A 15,157-nucleotide genomic window follows, 5' to 3' on the forward strand; every position below is an offset into this window, starting at 1 on the left:
TTCGCTGAAGTATTGAGTTCTAGGTCTTAAATAATTTTAAACGGGTCTTAATTTTCCTACGCCCATGTAACGCTACCTCTTGCTCATTGAAATGCTCCCGCAACCCGCAGCGTTTTAGAGAGAGAGAGAGTGTGTGTGTGTGTGTGTGTGTGTGTGTGTGTGTGTGTGTGTGTGTGTGTTGTAGTTCGTTCTTTCGCAAGTCCAACTATAGTTTGCCGTATTACAACTACAAAAGAGACCAGCATGCATCTTATATTGCAGCCAATCAGCTTTGCTGTTATTGGCGCGAGTCTCTTTCGGATTGTACCACAGACACATCAAACAGATTTTATTCTTCAGCTTCAGTTCTCCAGTTCTAATAGTTCACGCGATTGTGAAAGCGATTCTTTCTTACCTGCCATCTGGCATAATGACCAAATAAAAGTATGACATGCCCGATAGCACTAAAAAAAGCGATGTAAACCCCGAACTGATTCGCTACTGCCACACGGACAGATGTCAGACTGGCTGCGGATTCTGTGCACGTGTTTGCCGCCTGTCAGCGCTCGCGCGAGTGTACCGAATGTGTCTATTTCTAGGCGCATTACTGTAGGTCTTAAAGTGAAAGCCACCCAATATAGCCTTGCCTTTACCCACTCCTGTCTGTGTAGTTAATATTAATCAAACCACAACAACGGGGAAAAACAAACAGAAGCCTATCCTTAACTTAAAGCACTGTTTGTATCTGTATATTTAAGTTGTATTTGTCCTTTTGTCAAACAAGATTCATGCATTTTGTTTGTTTTATTGCCATGTGTGACTATTGTGCATCTAACATATGGTAAATTTAGCAATCCTAATAATGAAAGAAAAAAAACATACACATTTCTGAAAATGACCACCACAAAATCAGCAATTTTGATCTCACAAAAAATGATTATATATATATATATACACACATACGTTTTTGTTTTGTTTTTTGCGTTATATAGGTCTTAAATTTAATTCAATATACATCTATATATATACATCACACACACACACACACACGGTAAGATTTTTCAAATGTTTTTAAAGAAGTCTCTTCTGCTCACCAAGGATGCATTTATTTGATCCAAAATACACCAAAAAAACACTATATTGATATATTTTTTCAACAGTTTAAAATAACTTGTCTTATATTTGAATATATTTTAAAATGCAATTTATTTCTGTGATTTAAAGCTGAATTTTCAGCATCATTACTCCAGACTTTAGAGCCACATAATCCTTCAAAATCTTTTATTTTTATTTTTTTTATTTACTTTCTATTTCAGATGAATGCTGTTCTTTAGAACTTTCTATTCATCAAAGAATCCCAAAAATTTTTTTACACAACTGTTTTCAACACTGATAATCATAAATGTTTGTTGATCATCAGATCCTCATATTAGAATGATTTGTGAAGGATCATGTGACACTGAAGACTGGAGTAATGATGATGAATTCAGCTTTGATCACAGGAATAAATTACACTTTACTATTGTTGGGGTAACAGCTTAGGACCCCGGACCAGTAGTGAAAAATGAAGACCAGGAGTCAGGAGTCAGATTAATTAAAGAAAATTTACTGAAGAATAGTTTGCAGTTTCATCAGCAGAAGCCAGCTTCAAGAGGAGTTCGTAGGCCGCGCTTCCTCTAACAGTCTCCCCGCCTCCGTCTAACGAACATACAATTTTCTGAACAGTTATACTGTTTTCAAGGTCTAGACACGTCATTACTGCCATGTGGAATGATTCTGATTGGTTCTAACAACATGCAAAGTAAGCAACTTTCCACCCGTAGACAGATAGGGACATATATCTCTCAAAATGCGTAGACTCTGTGTCACCCAGGCCCAGATTAATCCTCAATGACCTCGGAGGTCACAGAAAAGACGCCTCAAAGTCTGGAATCGTTTGCAGAAAGGACCATCTCCAATACTGGATTTGCACAGAATCATGAAACGCACACACAAAGTTTCCCAGAAAAACAGTCTCCATCAAGGTCGGGACATCTTAACTAACTATCAACAAAGTCTTTCTCCAAACATGCTGATACTAACTCTAATTCAGAAGTGACTTTATTCTATTCTATAAAGAAAGAAGATATATCAAAGAGGTACATTTTTCCCTGAGTCCCCAAAGAATCCCATAGATGTTTCAGGGATGACCCCGGGGGGTCACTCAGGAAGACATACAGTTAACATATGCTGATCGTCTTGACCCAGACATCAGAGCAGCACCTCAACAATAGGAATTCAAAAGCACAGCAAAAACACTTCAATCATCAAAATCACTCATTGAATACAGAGAGGATTAAATATAAATAGGTTATATGTGAATTGATTTAGTAAATGTAGGAAATGGTTATAAATTGATTATCATTAATTCTTATTTTGATATTAGATCATAAAATCATTCTTGAAGGATATGTGTCTGATGAAGAGACAAGTGATGTTTGGCTTGACCCTTGACCCTTCACTATATATTCACATAGAGAACAGTCACAACAGAACTGTCAAAATATTACAGCTTTTTTTTTGTATTTTTAATAACATAAATGCAGCATTGGTGAGCAGAAGAGACTTCTGTAAAAACATTAAAAATCTTACCATTCTGAAACTTTTGACCGGTAGTGTGTTTGTATATTAATCCTGGTAGGATTGAGCTATGAGGAAGTGCAAGTTTACTAATACTTTGTTCAATTTGAATAAATTAATTTGCTACGTTTTTTTGTTTTGTTTTTTGCGTTATATAGGTCTTAAATTTAATTCATAATGGTCTTAAAAAGGTCTTAAAAAGTCTTAAATTTGACTTGGTGAAACCTGCAGATACCCTGCTGAGAAAAGAGTCATTTTCTTTTCTTCTTCCCTCCGTGTACAGTGTTTTATAAACTCAGCACTTCTTTTTTTACCGGGGAAACGGGATTTACATTTTCATTCAGCCTGTTTTCGGTTTTTGTTTGTGAAACTCAGACCTCATTTTTATTTGCTGTTGTAATTTTTTTTGCCAGCTAATACTAATAAGCTAATGCTCAAACCATAGACTGTACCAAAACTACACTCTTAAATAATTAGCTTTTATATTGCCACAGCTAATTTTTCCAAATTACTTGGAAATATTTTTCATATTACGTTTTTTTTACCACCCACTTGCATGATGAATAACTAATTTAAGATTTATCACATTCCACAATGAATATAATTCCAAAGCAACATATTTAAATTATATTCAGAAATGTAATTCAGTCAAAAATTATCTGAAAAATAATCGGTCAACCAATTTTAGAATGCACTATTTATTTGTTTTTAATGAAACAAATGTTACTAGTGAACAACAACATAAAAACACATTTACAATGCCATGACCACAGATATGTGGTCCAGCAGAACGATGAAGCCGTATGAGTTTGACGGTTTTGAAGTTTATTGATTTTTATGACTGGAATTTAGGTTAGTTAACCTTAATATATTGTATGTTGTCTGTTTTAAAGACAGTTTATTACAGTAGTGTTTATCAAGCTATTAATAATGTTGTTAATAATGTTATTTCATTGTGAAATGTTATGTTATGCACTTCTTGTGCACTGGCATGTTTGAAAAAGCAAAAACAATTGCCAAAAGCACAAATAAAATCGCAATTGCAATAATCATTAAAAAAAAATATAATCGCAATATGATTATTCTGTCCATATTGCACAGCCCTACTACTGATGTCACAGCTAAACTCCTAAACTCAGGATCAAAGCCTGAGATGACAGAGAAACTTGATGATCAGCATCACGAGACCAACAAAGCCTGAATAGATTGGTTTGGTTTTGTCAACTCGAAACTAATCCTGTAACCCTGAGTTTGTTAACTACCATCATGGTACAGGCCCCTGAACATGAACTTTGCTTATTTAGTAAACATTGGGCAACACTTTTTCTTATGATGCAGTATAATAGACAGGAAGCGGAAACTCTTTCCACACTATGAGCACATGTATGGTTTCTCTCCGGTATGAATTCTCTCGTGAACTTTCAGGGTTCCTGACTGAGAGAAACTCTTTCCACAGTGTGAGCACTTGTACGGTTTCTCTTCAGTATGAATTTTCTGGTGTCTTTTTAAGGCACTTGATGTTGTGAAGGTCTTCCCACAGTCAGAGCAAAGATGAGGTTTTACACCAGAATGAATATTCACATGCTCTTTTAAAGTATTAAGATGTATAAAACACTTTCCACAGAAAGAACAAACATGAGGCTTCACACCAGTATGAACTTTAAGGTGTGTTGTTAAGCTTGATGCCAAAACAAATGTCTCATCACACTGATCACAGCTGAATGATCTCACTCCAGAGTGACGGCGCAGATGATTGTTGAGAGCTCTTTTGGTTGTAAAAATTTTTCCACACTGAGTGCATGTGAACGGTTTTTCTCCAGTGTGAAATCTCATGTGCTCATTAAGGTTCGATTTGTGTCTGTAACTCTTTCCACACTGAGCACATGTGAATGTTTTTTCTCCAGTGTGAATTCTCATGTGCACATTAAGGTTTGTTTTGTGGGCGAAACTCTTTCCACACTCCGAGCAGGTGAAAGATCCTTTGAGTTCAGCTTTTTGGATTTGCTTTTTTGTGAATTCTTCTCCTTCTGTGAAATTACGGCTTCCATCTTCATTTGTGAAATGATGAGGTTTTTGAAAACGATGACATTTGTCTTCATTCATTTCCATCAAGTCTAAAATATAAACATATAACATATAAAATTATCAAAATTCAAATAAATTAAATAATTTTCATCTTAAAGGGGTACTTCACCGCTGGAAAGATGAATGTGTATTTAAACTGGGTCATTTATGTAGTAGACATGTGAAATTATTTTAGAAGTTTGTGCCTTCTAGACTGAGAAAAGCCGGAAAATGTATTTTTGGCTCATATGGATGAAAGACAACTCCCAGAATGCACTTGCTTCGCTGCCCTATGTGAGGCCACTCCCAAGCCACGCCTACCGGTTACATCTCTTGCCCACCGCGGCACCACCCCACCGTCATTTTGATTTTTATAGTAATAAAATAATTTAGTTCAGTTAGAGAACAGACACTTCAATTAAAAACTGACGTCTGCTGATGTCTGATGTCTGTTTAATACAGCACGAGCCAAACGAGAGTCACAGCACAAACACAGCAGGAGTCAGATTTCATTCATCAGAGAGTGAGGAGCTGACAGACCAGATGATCGCGGAAGATTTGGTTTCACAGCGAAATGGGCCTATTTAAGTGAGTTTGTCATTGTATTGTTTTGTTGTTGTGTTTTCATGAACCCACAATTCAAGCAACCCGGCCCCAGATTGGCGCTAATTTTAAACCGAAACTAAAATGAGCACAGCCACCCGGCATTCATTCGAGGCTGCATTGTCATTCATTCACGGCTGCATTGTCATTCATTCACGGCCGCATTGTCATTCATTCACGGCCTCACAGTCATTCACGTTTCAGTTCATGCCTATGAAAGCTTAACTTTCATAGGAATTCATTGAGAACACTCGCTTTGCTCCGACCGCTCCGTTATGAATGCCCGAGCGGCCGTGCACATTTACACTCTGTGAGTGAGATCCCACCCCCTATTGGCGGGTTTAAAACATGCCAAACTAGCTCCTAATACTGGCTGTAGTCTTTAGCCTCTGGCCAAAAAAGCCCCCGATGACGCAAATATCGACATTTTGTGTCATCAGAGGCTTTTTTTTTTCAGACATAAAATACATAAATCTCTCGTCTCACGGGGACATGAGGGAGGGAAGCACGGTCATTCTAATATACTACCCGGTTTCTACTGATACAAAGCTTAATGCTAAATCGCTGAAGTAACCCTTTAATGTTGCTCATCAGTCATTAAAGAGAATAAAGGAAAACACCAACCTATTTGTTCCTCTGTATCTTCATCTTTTATTCTGCAGGATTCTTCCTTGAACTCCATCTTTACAATAGTATGTCAGTAGTTTCTCCTGTGGGAAGATGGGAATATTCCCCAGCATTTAAACTCTCATGAATGGCTGTGGGAGCGGCTTCTCTGACTGAAGAAGGTGTGAATTGGTCACTGACGCTTTAGCATATGCTCATCACACTTACAATCACTCTCAATTATTCAAGTGCAAAAGTTTTGCTCAAACAAAACTTCATAAACAATTAAATTATTCATATTTTTACAAAATTTAACTGCTGTCACACTAGGTCACATTTAAATAACTCTTACGGAACCAGCAACATTTTTATGATAAAAAAGAGGGATCATAAAATTTATTTTTTATTTAGTACTGCCCTGAATAAACAATTTCATATAACAGATGTAAGGACCATCTTAGGGCTGGGTAAAAATATCGATTCATCAATGCATTGAAATTATTTGTTTCTCAATTCAATATCGATTCATCAAATCCTATGAATCGATTCAGCCCACCGGCCAGTGGCGGCGCTGTGGGTAACACTCTAGTGAGAGCGTTCAGCGCGGTTCAGCGTTGTACAAGACGCGATTTACAAAAACAGCAAGATGGCAGACAGCAGCTGCGCTCCGTTCAAGCCTGCACCGCCAACGTTAAAAGCCGACGTTTGGGCTCATTTTGGATTCCACTGTAATGGCCGTTTCACACCGCATGCGTGAGCAGCGCGCATTTTTTTCGGTGCCCATGTTAATCAATGAGTGCATTCACAACAGGAGCAGGAGCAGCACGTGAGCGTCAAGCAGGAGCGTCGCGTGAGCAGCAGTGAAGCGGGGTTTCGGCGCAGAGCCTATTTTTGCTGCGATGCTGACGCTCAATTAAAGTGAAAGCACACTTTTAATGGACAAAATAAATATGATTTCACAAAAATGGTGCTCAAAATGCACACAAGAAGCACATGCAGTGTGTTTTAACAAGAACTGAAGATTGTCAGAAAATAAAATAAAAAATAAAAAGATATTTGTAGAAGATTTACCCATTTAACCGTTTTAATTAATTAGAATAGAATAGAAAACTTTATTGTCATTGTACAGCTGTACAACGAAATTGTCTCATTTTGAAAGTGCATACACATAAGAAACTATACAATTAAACAAAAGTAACCCGTGCAAATATGACAGATATGTGCAGTAAAGTGCAGATATGTGCTGACATTTGATTGCATACCTGTGTATACATTGGTAATGTAACATTTGTTAGGTGGAATTTAGAGCTTGCACTGCTATTGGATAAAAACTGTTTTTGAGGCGGTTCGTCCTGGTTAGCTTGGGTGAAAGTATATATATATATATATATATATATATATATATATATATATATATATATATATATATATATATATATATATATATATATATATATAACATTTTAGGCTACACAGACAGGTCTAGGCTCTAGCAGTATAAATCAAACAAGAAATTACATTTTTTGTTAAATTAAACAATGTCTACGGAGTTTGCTGTCTTCTAAACATATCGATGTATGAATGAAACCACATGATCGCAGTTTTCTTGGTTGTGTTTGTCGTTTACCATTTACATGCAAATGTTGCAGCCTACACCTCCCCATGTTAACAAAGTTTCAAGACTATCAAGTTTATAAATGACCACCTTCTAAAAACAAATATAGGCTAGTTGTCTTTATAAAGAAATGCTCACATATGATAGCCTATAAGTGAGCATTATATGTAGTATTGGAGCCGCTGCTGTTGACGCTGTACAAACGCTTCCAGTGTGAATACTCTTGCGCGTCTGCAGCTGCAGTCACGGTGTAGTTACGCTGACGTGACGCTCACGCACTGCTCACGCTTGCAGTGTGAAACGGCCGTAAGCCGGGAACAAATTAAGAGGTGGATAAAACCAAAGTGGTCTGTAAGCATTGCCACACCGTTCTTAAACTTTAGAGGTGTTAATAAAGCACCTGTTTGTTACAGTTGTGGTTTGTATTCAACACATGTACAATATTGTACGGTTTGTTCTGCTAAATAAACCATGACAGGAAACATGCTGGGGTCAATTTGTTCTTAAACATTGGTAATACTGCACACATTATTAAAAAATATACTCAGGTACTTCATTACTTGCATATTTACTTATTATTGAATCAATATCGAAGCTAATAAATCAAAATCGAATCGAAGCCTCAAGAATCGAATCGAATTGTCAAATTCCTAACAATACCCAGCCCTAGACCATCTGTAAGCACGATGGAATCCAACGACGGCGTGAAGGCATAATGCGTGTAGGTCACATGCAGAGGTCGAATTGATAGGCGTAATTTGCGAGTGGGACATGTCCCCACCAGTTTTTTGCCAGAGTCAATATTGTCCCCACCACTTTTTGAAACATCTCACACAACAGAAACATCTCTAGTTGATTAGCAATTTTGTTTGTTTGTGTTGTGTTTGGCGCTTAATAAAAAAAATCTACCCCTAGACCATTGGGCAAACAATAATTCAAAGCAGATCTAACCATTTATTTACTCATGTATACTTTCTTTAAAGTCTAACAATATATTGTATTATACACAGATCATAACATTATGTCCACCTTCCTAATATTGTGTTGGTAACCATTTATTCATATCAGATTCACATAACTATATAGTTTACTCTATTCTTCTCCCAGTTCTCCGGTCACTTACTTTCATGCATTTCGTGAGACGTGGATTAATTTACATGACGTAAATCCGACAGATCCAATTCTCTGAATTGCGGCACAAACTAACATGGTGGCGCCCATCGTGCATTATCAACTAACATGATCATTATAAAGCTTTTTAAACGACAATACACATTCACTTACACATATTTGAAAATCTGAATATCAGATAGTTCATGAAATAGTTAACAAGTTTGTGAATATTATGAACAAAAAAATAAATAAAAGCGATGCATCTGTCATACAGCACTATTGTGGCTGTCACGTGAGAACCATGATGCGTCACCATGGAAATAATAATTAGGCGATATGTTCTAAAATATTTATCCAGAGAATATGGTCATATTTCTGCAAAAGAATTGCTGGAACTTGAAGCTGGTTTGTAGCATACCAAGAAAACAGACTAGTTTACTGTGCGTTCACACCGCCGCCGGCGAGAGCGCCAAACTTCGCTCTGGCCGCCCTGCCATCAACGCTGTAGAAAGATTCGTGGACGCGCTGCCGCTCTGACGTAGATCGAATGCTTGGTCTTTTTTTATACTGTATTTAAAGGGGCTGCAAAGCAAACACTCATGTTGATCTGCATTTTTGCAGACTGACCACAGGTAGGGTATAACTGTATAATATAACCTCATGAAATCATTTAAATGTGAAAGTAAAAAAAAAGCAGATCGATGGAAAGAACTTAACAATTATAGTTACATGTTTACTAGCGAAATAAACCAATTAAAAGCCATTTGTGTGGTGTATAAATAATGTTGCGCGTCTTCTTATCAAACCCGCCGCACCAGCAGTGATCAACCTCTCCTCTATTTTGCTTGGGAACTAATGTGGTCGGAACCAAAGTTTACAGCACTGCGTTCTCTAGAATTATCTCAAGCGGAGCACTACTACATTCCCATTGGTTGCCGCCGAACTACGTCAGAGCTCATTACCATAAAGTTGACCTCATTTCATCTCTCCTTGGCGCCCAAATCGTCCAAGATGCGCCGCGCCACTCTCGCCGGAGCTCGCCGCCGGGCTCCCATTGAAAATTAATGACTTCCGGCCACTTTGACGCTCTCGCCGGCGGCGGTGTAAACGCACAGTTACTGTTATTAGTACTGTAACTGTTATTTAGTGTTAAATCAGGCCTATTGTAGTTGGGTTAGGTGGCTTAGGTTTTATTATGAATTTGTTAAGTACATTTCTTGTGTTTTGTATTTATTTATATAGGGTGATTTCAGGGTGTTTGGGACACTTTTTGCCATTGAGATGACTCGGAAAAAGTGTCCCAAACACCCTGAATTCACCCTATTTAAGTATACTTTAAACTCTTAATTAATTCTTAAATTCAAAGAATAAAAAAAATCTATAAAAAAAACACTCTTTAATGTCATCCACCATCGTTTTGTGACTCCTTTAAATAAAATAAAAAAATATCAGTTCAGGTACCAGTAACGTTACCATTTAAAAGTATCAGTTTGGCACTGGTATGGTAAAAAAAAAAAAAAAAAGATACCCAACCATATCAACAGCTGTTATAGTTTTTGCATGATAAGTTTCACATAAAAGGGGATGGTAAGGCGGGGGGTTGTTTTACAGAGGCGAAGTGTTTTGTAATTGTATCAAGGGGGATGCCACCCCCACATCAAATCGAGCACTGTTTAACTTGCATGAGATATGATTTATCATTAAAAACGGTCCTGTTCTGAGTGATTCACTAAATGAACTTGGTCAGTTGGATTTCTCCTAATAAATGATCAAATGTACTCACAGTCTGAAAAACACAGCAGATGTAGATCAGAATGAACGGCTGTGTTCCACTTCACATGTTTATGTTTGCTTCCCTCGCTCACTTCTCTTCTTCTCCTAGACTCAGATGTGTCATTGCTTTGGTCGCACGAGCGCCCTCTGCTGGAGGAACTCCAGTGATGGAAATTCTTTGGATTTTGATAACAGGCAATGCATCGCTGTCAAGTGACAGTAGCTCATTCAAAGATATTCTAGCCGACCAACCTGTTTTTTGAAAAATGTGGTGGCTTAAAATTTTTACTATCTTGTGACTTCAAATGTAGCAAACTTCCCATCAAATTATCTAATTTTCACAAACAATCATTAGAAGCATGGAAAATAGCATTTAAACATAATTTCTCTCCACACTCATGCATATTATGGAATAACCAACATGTGTTATATAAAAGAAAGAGTATATTTAAAAGAGAATGGTTCGATGAGGGAATTATATTTATTTCTGACTTACTAAATGGTGATGGTGAGATTTACACTTATCAGCAATTTAATTCTATGTTAAGGATTGAGTATTCGTATAAAGATTTCCATATGGTGGTGAAAAGCATTTCCACTAAATTACTTCACCTTATGAAAGCTCAGTTACAATTCGGCGTGCCGGGAGACTCCAAAACTTGTCATTGGATGTGTTCATATATTGGATACGAAGTGTAATAACGCTTACATCAGAAATTGTATTACTCGAGACATCAGTTGATACCCAAAAGCACTTATGAAATGGAAACAATTTTTCCCTATAACTTCAATTGAGAAAATTTGGTCAGTAAGCAATACATTTTTATTGCCAAATAAGGTAAAGGAAATTCATTTTAAAATACTTCACCGGTATTATCCATGTAATATGTTTCTTAAAAAAATTAAAGAAGATTTCTCACCACAATGTTCTTTTTGTAAAATTGAACCTGAAAATCTCATACATTTATTTTGTAATTGTAAATATTCAGAAGACTTCTGGAAGCAAATTTCTATGTTGATTTTTGATACATTTTACAAAATAATCAAAATAGAAGAGTCTATGATTCTTTTCTTAGACTGCAATACTGGATCTGATGTTATTAATAACACATTGAAGTTAATTACCAGGGTTGCCAACTCTCACGCATTTGGCGTGATACTCACGCTTTCAGGCTCTGTCTCACGCTCTCACGCTGCCCAACTTAATCTCACGCCAAATTGCCAAACCTGCTTTTGATATTAAACAAAGTCTAAGCTTTTAAATTCTTTTAAGTTTTAATGCGAAATTCAAACAATAAATAGCGTTTTGGCGCTAATACATAACAGTTAAAGCCAGAGTGTTGAAAAACGGAGTTGCAACGCTCTCTCATCTCCCAGCGATGCGCGCTGTCACGTGCTTCACGGAGCTCTCAATATTTCTAGCACTGTGTCAATACATTTGAATGGCTTGATACACAACAGCTCCACTTTACAGGTGTTTGCAGCAAGTTTTGGTAAACAGTACAGCATCGTGTGCATTGATTATTACGTCAACCATACAGGATCGTTTTATAATGGAGAGTGATCATGGAGATGCAACATTGTTCACATAATGTTAATGTTTTTTATTGTATTTAACCCTCAGGTATTCCTTAGCCTACTAATTGGTCACACTCGACTCATACACAGTGATGGTCAAATGTGACCATACACCTTAACTATTTTTCAATTGAATAAATGTTCTATATTTCAGTTCAATAATAGGCTATTTATTGAATATTTTGAGATATTTTGGAGATATATATATGTACTATTTGTGAAATAATTATGGTCCATTAATGAACACTTAAAATGTTTTTCTTCTAATATTTTTATTATTTATATTAGAATTAGTGTAGTAATTAAGGTTAAATTAGAGAATTCTTATTCAAAGAGGCAAATTAGAGTCATTTTGTGGCTCGAAAAAAAATACTTTCAGTAATGCCATTACCCACTGGTGCCTTTATGGCTCTTTAATCAATATACATGTATCTAATCTAGTTGCTCAAAAAAAAAATAGCAGTTTTGCATTTGAATAAATACTTAGATATGATCAAACACTGGATTTCTTTAAATGTAAAATTTAAAAATGTTAATAACGTACATATCCTTATTTCCTTATATGTACAGCAGGCTATGAATTGATACTGAAATCGAAATCGATATACCGTCGTATACCGTTAGCCCCCCCAAAAAAGAAAATCTCACTCCAACCTGATCTTAAAAGTTGGCAACCCTGAATTACTCTTCTTGGGAAGTTTCATATTCATAAAGCTAAAGTAATGTCTATAAAACCTGCATTTAAGTTTTTCTGTAAAGATATTAAAGGTCCCATGGCATGGCATTTTTCTATTATTTTATAGTGTTTTCTGAGGTGTACTTATATTATTAGTATGATTTTTACATCATAAAATGTCATAATTTAGAAATAAAAGGCATTTTTTCTATACTGCTGTTTGCCCTGTGGCTGAATGCCCTGCTTCAAGAGGCGTGTCTGCTGTGAGACTTCAGTAAAAACGCCCACTGTTGTGATTGGCTGACATCTTTACATTTTAAATGAGCGGAGGGGGCGTGGTTTAACGAGGCACGAGCAGGCACGAGTCTGCCAGAGAGACGGATGGACCTGTGTTCACTTCTCATCAGTTCTCTCAGCATGTCTCAGTTCAGGGTGAACTGTTGTAGTTACTAGCATATACTTCAGGTTATTAGTTTATTTCTAGTCGGAGGGGCTGTCACTCATGTCAGAAAGTTAGTAACTTTAGTAAATTATGGATCAGCGCTGACTCGAGACGCGAACCGTTTAGAACGATTCAGTCCGATTTGGTGAACTGGTTCGGTTCACTAAAAAGAACCGATTCAAAAGAATGATTCGTTCGCGAACCGGACATCACGGAGACGAAGCGATTGCTAACAAAGTTATTTATAGTAACTACTGAGTTATGAGAGCGCTGCCTGTCAGCGCGAGTTTATTGTGTTTGTATCTGAGAGTTCTGAATAAACACGAGTCCCAGTCACGCCGACCCCGTCTTCATCATTATTCTACCAACTTTGTAACACATGCAATGTACCATTACAGTGAGATGAACGAGTTAGTAAGTGTTGAGTAAAGCATTATTTCTAGATATGTTCCAATCATATGAATAGCGTCATTGACGCGCATTGAGTAACGTTACACAGCGCAAACAAAGACACAACAGCTGTAATCGAATGTAACGTTAATCCAGTTTATTGTGGGGAAAGCTGGCTAGCCTAGCCGGATACCCTCACGCTTACCCCCCTTCTGCTTAAATCTCACGCCGCGTTTGGCTCCTCCGCTGTGGACCAGATGCAGTACTGGGGGTCGGGGATGTTGGAGGCCGAGCTTCGGCATGCGTGAAGTTTATCTCTAAAGATGTGGCTGCTGATGTTAAACAGAAAAGACTGTATGCACATTTTAGAACAGATAGACGCGACAAGGACGTACAAAAACACTGACACACAAGATAGAAAACACGAAAACACCGTTCTGTCGGGAGAGAGAGAAGCCGCTGCGTGTCCACAAATAATAAATAATAAGCTACACATAAGAAATCAATGATCACAGATCAGAAGGAACTGAAGAAAGACTTCTGTTTTCATTTGTACATCCAAACACTGAGAAACTGCCAGTGTTCACTCGTTCACAAGTAACGTTAATGATCTCGAGTGTTTGCATGGGTGTGGCAGATTCTCTGGGCGGGGGAAAGGGAGGAAACCGCTCCTGCTTGGACGTCAAACCAGGAGACTTCAGGATTGGCTCGTCTGGCCTGTCATTTTCTCAAAGGCAGAGAAAGACAGCCAGAACTCGGGTTTACACCGATCAACATTTCTATCCACTTGGGGACAATATTCAGGCTAGGGGAACTCATATTAATGTTGAAATACCTCATAAAATGAAAATTTCATGCCATGGGACCTTTAAAACTTATTATGACTCACTGAATTTAATTACTAGAAATAAGAAATGTATTAAAACATCTCTCATACTGGAAAAAGTAATTAGCAAAATGTAATGTTTTACCTTGTACAATGTAAGATCTGTTGTGCGTATCCTCCCCCAATTTCTGTTTGTTTTTTGTTTGATGTTAAATGTCATTGTATATTTGTTTCTTTGAAAACTGAAAAAATAAATATATATATATATATATATATATATATATATATATATATATATATATATATATATATATATATATATATATATATATATATATATTCTAGCCGATCTTGAAAAGGTAGTAGGAAGCAATATTTTTAACTCCGGAATGAAATAGAATAGATCTTTAGCTGTGTTATTTATTTTTCCTTTATTCATTTTATAAATGTTTTATTATTTTTTCCTTTATGAAACTCTTTACACATTTTTTAAATGAAATTCTTTTTAGTCAAATTTCGTCTTTATCTGCGAAATTATGAGTTAAAAAAAAAACTGCTTGTATCACTTCAACTGGGTCTCAAATCATTAAATTTCCATAATTCATTTAAAGGGCAAAATAATGTGCATGACGATAGACAGCTGCATCATCTGATGTCCTTGCAGGAGTCGTCTCTTCACTGGTGATGGTCATCTGAAGTCTTCATAAGAGGCTGGATCCAGACTGGAGCTGACACAGTGGTGGAGGAAGTGCTGAATCTCAGTACTTAAGTGAAAGTACAAATACCCAGAGATATATTTACTTTAGTAAAAGTAGAAGTACCACAGTGACAACCCTACTTAAGTAAAAAAGTACCTGATTTTAAATGTACTTT

General features: G+C 36.8%; 1 long non-coding RNA gene across 1 annotated transcript; it reads right to left on the reverse strand.

Moving 5' to 3' along the window:
- Positions 1–1,565: 1,565 nt before the first annotated feature.
- On the reverse strand, positions 1,566–10,485 carry LOC307129470. The gene is made up of 3 exons (XR_013816905.1): positions 10,383–10,485; positions 5,890–5,975; positions 1,566–4,712 (listed from the first exon to the last, which is right to left on the reverse strand). It is a non-coding gene; the product is annotated as an uncharacterized lncRNA (long non-coding RNA).
- Positions 10,486–15,157: the final 4,672 nt, after the last annotated feature.

Source organism: Gobio gobio, assembly GCF_949357685.1.
Source record: "Gobio gobio genome assembly, chromosome: 7".
Taxonomy (NCBI): Eukaryota; Metazoa; Chordata; class Actinopteri; order Cypriniformes; family Gobionidae; genus Gobio; species Gobio gobio.